General features: G+C 40.5%; 1 non-coding gene across 1 annotated transcript; it reads right to left on the reverse strand.

The window, feature by feature from the left end:
• Nucleotides 1-3,656: 3,656 nt before the first annotated feature.
• LOC145401550 (5S ribosomal RNA) lies at nt 3,657-3,775 on the reverse strand. Its single transcript, XR_013897638.1, has one exon. It is a non-coding gene; the product is annotated as a 5S ribosomal RNA (ribosomal RNA).
• Between the last annotated feature and the right edge of the window lie 3,389 nt (nt 3,776-7,164).

The following is a 7,164-nucleotide window of genomic DNA, read 5'->3' on the forward strand; positions in this document are numbered from 1 at the left end:
ATCTTGGGTACTAAATCGTAGTTGTACGACACTGAATGAACGCTAGTTATGAAGATGGGATGACTCTTCTTGGTTATTCGCGAAGTCGACCTTCCAGTTTGACTACATTTGGGCGTCAACTGGGCTGATAGGGTTTAAGGAGTTTCGTCAGGCTAGGACAAACGCGTTATTAGATTCACAGCCTTCGCCACAGCAGAGCACTGGTCCCTAATCGATGAGTAGGACAGAGCAGCTGGAAACAGTGATGTGGCAGTAAATGACAGAGAGTAAGTGTAATTAAATGGAGAAATACAAAAGGAGGGAGAACGAGGCTGGTAAAAGTGATTATAAAAGGAAAGGTAACAACAGAAACGAGCAACGAGGAAGGAGAGAGAGAAAAGAGTGGTGAAAGCAGTGACTGTTAACAAGAATGCAGTAATAATAATAATTATAAAAATAATAATACTAATAGTAAAAATAATAATAATAATAATAACAATAATAATAATAATAATAATAATAATAATAATAATAATAATAGTAATAATAATGATAATAATAATAATAATAATAATAATAATAATAATAATAATAATAAGAAGAAGAAGAAGAAAATTAGTAGTAGTAGTAATAATAATGGCAATGTTGATGATGATGATTTTAATTTTGATACGTAACAACGGAACTGGAAGAACAGATGTTGATAAAAATAAATGAAAACAAGAAAGGTACAGATACGTATTTGGAGTAAGAAAGGAGAAACATGTTAAACTGAGAAAACAGATAGAACATGTGAGACAACAGTGACCACACGAAAAACAAAAAATGATAACACTTTAGGAAAAAAAAAAAACTCCTTCAATAGAATGACGTCTTTGTATTTTTGTTTCTGTTATCTGCACACGATTTATTAAGGCTCATGATTTTTTTTTTTTTTTTTTTTCAGGGGTTGGAAATATGTCAATAACTTTTTCACTACTTGGGTGCTCTGTTAAGCTGAGTAAACTAATATCCAAACAGAAAGAAATTATGTAAATGACGTCCTCAAAAGAAATAAGCATTTTCGACGACCGCGCGACCTGCGTTGCGCCTGGAAACCGTCCAAAGAGGAGTAAAGCAATTGTCGCTGAGAGCAAAGACAATGATGGGATGGATTAGCGATTTGGTAGGTGGTGGGGTTGGTGTAGGAATATGTACTCTGTGAAGATTGATGTTCCAGGTTTAGGAGCATTAATGCAATGAATATTAATTTCAAAATATCCTTCAAGAATGAAATTGTCAAGGAGGTAAGGAGGTGTAGGGGACATGGACGTGGATGGAATGAGCCGGAATTGTGACAGGAGATAGGAGAAGCCATGAGAGTTTACCCCGGGAAATGAGTGCTGCAGGATTAGAGGTCTGAGTGCAGCAATGGTTTGTTTCAGAGTTTTTTCCAACAAGAACGAGAACAAGATAAGTTCCCGCTGCTTTCATTTACCTGGCCTCTTGCCACGAAGGTGAAAATAGGAGGAGTGCATGGAGATAAGAAGGAAGAGTAGAAGGACGTGGCAAAGATAAAGCTGACGGCGAGAAAGGGTCAGTTTGATAGAAAAAGTAAAAACGAAGAAAGAACCTCTCCACACTGAGGCCTTTATCGGACATAGGATCCCATTCTAAGTGGCTCGGAAGACTTTATAGCATTTTTTTTTATACCTACTATGCTTATTGTATCAAAATTTCCTTTCTATGCCATTTCAGTATTTTAGTCCGGAAATAGCTTGCATCTATAAAGCACAGGATAAAAAATGTAACAGGCAAAATAAATCTTTAAGGAAGAGAAACTACGTAATCTCCAAGGTGACTGACGCATATTCACCTGATTGTATAGGACGGGATAAAAACTGGAAGAATACCACCCCCTTTCACTGAGCCGCTTTCTGAACGAGCCGTTACTCAGTGTCAGACATAATGTAGGTGACAGTGAAAAAAGGGTTTTGACAGAACAAGGCATAAGTGAAAAGGTAAGTTCTGATTTATATTTAGACCTGCTTAATGGAACAGTTTTGCGTGAGGGTATGCCCTATTCGGGCCTCGGTGTGGAGAGGCCCAAAGCAACCAAAAGCATTGGGAAAAGTACGATTATTTACGCTCAGGCTCCTGTGACTCATTTTCAGTTGGATAAATATGTCTGGCATTAACTGTAATAGAGTCTTGGAACTGTCCCGATCTTGAAGGGGGGGAGCTAATGATACTAATATTAAACACTCCCGGGCTATTACGTCTCACTCGTAAGAAAAATGTGGTGAAAATAAAGTGAATGAAGAACGGTGGCTAATCGAGCAATGAGCGAAAGGGACGAGTCTCGATTTTTCAGTGCATATTCTAAAGCTTTATCATCGGAGTCAGATTGACACACTAAGGAACTGGAATAAATTATTATTTAGTAATTTATTCCTGCTTATTGTAAATTATGTGTTAGCTGTCAGCATTAACTAAAGAAAAGGTTGCCTTTCACAGCGGTCTAAAAAAAAAAAAAAAAAAAAAGCAATGGCACAGCTCATAAAGGGGTAAAGGTCCGAACTTTCTGAATACCTTCCCTTCCCCTTTCCTTCACTAATTCCGCCCTTGGAGACAACAGATAATTATAATGAAGAAGGAAATCCCTAAAGAAAAGACGAAAAAGTTGGATGAGGACTGGAGAAAGTGTCTCAGAAATGAAAGTGTAAGGGCACATGGGGTAAAAAAGATATATATATATATATATATATCATCATGAGCCGTTTGAGTATCCACTTCAGGACCGGCCTATCCCGACCGAAGTAGGGACGATACAGCCTATGTATCTCTGCCAAGCTTAGGTTGTCTGGTGGAGACTGTATGTAGGGTGAGAAGTGCTTGTAAGTGTGATTGTAGTGTTGTAGTGGCTTGGATGTGTGTGTAGTCTGTGAAGCAAGTGTAATCGGCCCGCGCATGCCGACTAGGTGCAAACATACTTTACAGTATGCGACACTAATTCAACCACAGCACCCCTGGTGTCCGCCAAAGTTTATTACCCTGGAGGGGCGCGAACCCTCGCTCTCCAATGTACGAAAACGCACACTTTACCACAGAGGCTCATATATATATATATATATATATATATATATATATATATATATATATATATATATAATATCATCTCATCAGCCGTTTGAGTGTCCACTGCAGGATCGGCCTATCCCAACCAAAGCGGGACGATACAGCCAATGTATCTCTTCCAAGTGGCTTAGGCTGTCTGGTAGTGATTGTATGTAGGGTGAGAAGTGCTTGTAATTGTATTGTTGTGTTGGAGTGGCTTTGGATGTGTGCTTAGTCAGTGAACCAAGTGTAATCGGCCTGCACAAGCCGATTGGGTGCAAGCATACTTTATATTTATAGTATGCGACACTGGTTCAACCACAGCACCCCTGATGTCCGCCAATGCAGAACGTGGCCAGAAGAACGCTCCCAAAGTTTTTTACCCTGGCGGGGCGCGAACTCTCGTTCTTCAGTATACGAAAATGCACACTTTACCACTGAGGCTCCATATATATATATATATATATATATATTCATTGCCAGACGCCATGTATCCCAAACGGGGTGGCCAAGGGCTTAGAGTTAATTGTTTTACAGGGAGGGGCACTAATCCTCCACCAACACCACTTGACACGTAGGGATGCCAACAGCATCTGGTGTTCCCAGGCGGTCACCCATCCAAGTACTAACCAGACCCAACGTTGCTTAACTTCGCTGATCGGACGGGAAGCGGTGTACTCAACGTGGTATGGCCGTATAATAAATTAAATATTGCGAGGATTCGAACCAGCGCTTGCAACTGCGTGAGTACAGCAGCTTATATATATATATATATATATATATATATATATATCTGTGTGTGTGTGTGAATATTTATGTATATATGAAACTTGACGGAAATGCCCCGCTGCCTCTTCCACGTGCGTATATTGCAACATCAGTGAGAACATTATTAGGAGCCAAGACATCCATTCAAAGACTTTCAGCCGACATGAAATTAAAACTGACCCACCTGGGACCCAGTTCCATCCATCCTGCCAAGCTTCATCAAAATCCTTTTTCCAGTTTTGGCTGCGCACACACACACACACACACACACACACACACACATTGGATTATTGTATACTGGATACAGGGAAACTGTACAAGGAGAAAAGGGCAAATTCTGGGGAATCCTAGAGAAAAGAAGACACATATGAATTGGCAAAAAGAATGCTCTCAAAAAAACAAACTGGGCATAATGTAAGTGATAAGAAGGAATAAGTAATGTATACCACAGCTGAGTGAATGAATGTTGATACACATAGACAGGAGAAGTGTTGGATTGAGAGAAACGGATGAATGGATGTTTCGTAAAGAGTGGAGAGAGTTGGAGGGAGTGAAATGGAGGAACGGATGATACATAGAGAATGAGAGTTGGGCAAAAATAAAAATGGGTAAATAGGTGATCCATGGGGACTGAAGCACTGAAAATTGAGATGTGGATGAATAGGTAATTGGCAATATGTTGAGCGGTGAAGAAATAGCCAGAATAAAGTGGGTGAACTGGTGTTACATAGAGAGTGAAGGAGAGTTGGACAGAGGGAAGTGGATTGGTTTATTAATTGGTGGCGAGTCGCTCTGTGGTGTAGTTATAAATGTCACCATTAATGTTATACTTGCCTTCACTTCGCCCGTCTTCAACTTGCCTCACTGTCTTGAACTACCTGGCTATTTTTGACCCTGTCGGTCCGAGGACGTCATTAGTAGTTAATTCCCGCTCCTATCGGGTTTTTATCCATCTTAAGAGAGTACCCTAGTAATGAATGAGTTAGTGAAGGCTATGTCCAACCCCTGCAGTTCGAAAAGACTCCCCAAATTGAATACAAGGAAATATACCAAAAATTATAAAGAACTTCACCTGATTGGGAAGTTTACTTCCCTGTTTTTCATTAGCTTACTTGTCTGTCTTTGAATATCTGTCTTTTAGTTACCTGTGTCTTTAGCTGATACTGCATAACATATCTTGCTGTGTTTTAGTTACCTTTGTCTTTAACTGATATTGCTATTAAACTTATCTAACTTAATCTTCTGGTAAATTACCAATATGCTGGGAATCGAACCAGGGACTCTCAGGTGAGAGCCAGGCAGCATACCACTACACCACGAAGAGGTAAAACTTAACTCACGTTGTCACAATCTTGTAACCAACGTCCCTCCGCCCCCACTGTGGGCATCAAGAGGATGAGTTAACCCCCTGGCACTCGGGCAAGTAGATGCTTTTAATCTATCCCAAGCACTTACGGCAAGTCAGAATAAGGAGAGAAACCTGTACTGTACACAGGAAAAATCATCTGGTAAATTACCAATATGCTGGGAATCGAACCAGGGACTCTCAGGTGAGAGCCAGGCAGCATACCATACTTAACCTTTTTTGTATGATTTTAACTTACCTGGCTGCGTGTAACGTATCCTGGTTGACTTTAACTTACCTGTATTTAATACTTGGTTGTCTTTAACTAAGTGATTGCCTTTAACATACCTTTTTTTCTTAACTTACCTGCCTGTAATAACTCTCCTGTCTGTCTTTTCCTACCTGGCTATATAACTTATCTACCTGTCGTAATTTACCTGACTGCCTTAACAAACCAGACTGTCTTTAACTTACCTGGCTGTCTTTAGCATACCTGGTTGTCTTTAACTTACCCGAGCTGTCTTTAACTTACCGAGCTGTCTTTGACTTACTTGCTGACTTCACTAGCTGTGTTTAAGTTAACCTGTTTGTCCTTAATTTAACTCTTGTTGCCTAACCAGAAGGTTATCGCGAGGCGTGGGAGTGCAGGCACCGGTAACTAAACTCATTTTATCCATCAAGCACATGGGATACCAGAAATGGTTGCACACACAAGGCGTCTATTCATCAGAACGTTTGCGCACACTACTAATTCACTATTTGGTGAATTTTTCAAAATTCTTTATGAACTGAAACACATGGACTGCCAGCACATGTATAGTTAAAACACAATGACGAACCACGGGTGGAAGCTTGACTTGAAGAGTTTCCACAGCCGTATGAGATCTGCAGTACAGTACCTGGTTTTGGCTACAAGCAGAGTAGTTGACAGTTCTGGACAGAATAGTTCAAGACTCAGATAAAGTTTTGCTAGGCCTAATATTGCTGATAGAATGAACGTTGCCTCCTGTTCTGTAAATTTTGCTAGCCCAGCCGTTTTCCTCTGCCGGGTTGTGTTTTAGCTTTTTTGTGCTTGTGTTGAGGGTGGGAGAGGTGGATAGGGAGACCCTTCATCTTTGCTATGCTTTTCTCACACTGTTAGTGGAGCAGAGTATACCCAGTTACTTTATTCATGATACCTCCTCAATATGGATTGTACGACGTTTAGAGGTACTACTTGTCCTTGTGACACCTTTTACTTGTCTGATTATCTTCAACTCCCCACATTCTCTTTAAATAATTTTATGGTTTATAACTTAGGAGTCTGACATATATGACTGTCTTTAACTCGTGGACTGCAGCAGGGGTTTGCAAAATAGACTGTGTGATACGAAAATACAGCCGATTTAGCGACCATTGCAGATTGGCTTCAGTTGTACATCATTATCTTGGAAATGCTAATACACACCTATCCATGAAACAAGCTGGTAGGTGACGATGGTCAGCTCTAAGTGGACCAAGGTTTGTCAGCGACTGGAATTGAGTTTCGGTATGAAAAATCATTCCCGTAAGGCTGTACCAAAGGACAACATCCCACCCAAGAATCATGGCTCTAGGAGTCTAGGTCAGTAACCTCCAGATCCTTAGCATTTCTTGCGAGCCTATTCGTGATTTTAGTAATTTTCTCCTGAAGTGTATTTGATGACATTTACCCCTGACGTGGCATATAATAGGTCATGCAAGTATAAAGCACACTTATAGTACTCATTAACGTTTATATGCATTCGACTCCATCCACCCACTGTGGAGCTAGGGAACTTGAAGTTCGTGGAATGGCCCACCAGAAGTACCGTTTTCACATTTGATGACCTTTGACCCCTGACCTGGCCAATGTGGCACATAGGTGTACAGTAGAAAGTTGTAGTACTAGTCAGTGATAATCAGCATTCAAAGTTTCAATCAGTTCCATTGAGCCTCTGGGGAACTAGGGGGCATTT

This window comes from Coenobita brevimanus, chromosome 55, assembly GCF_032717465.1.
Source record: "Coenobita brevimanus isolate Jiangsu-jjx chromosome 55, ASM3271746v2, whole genome shotgun sequence".
Classification (NCBI taxonomy): domain Eukaryota; kingdom Metazoa; phylum Arthropoda; class Malacostraca; order Decapoda; family Coenobitidae; genus Coenobita; species Coenobita brevimanus.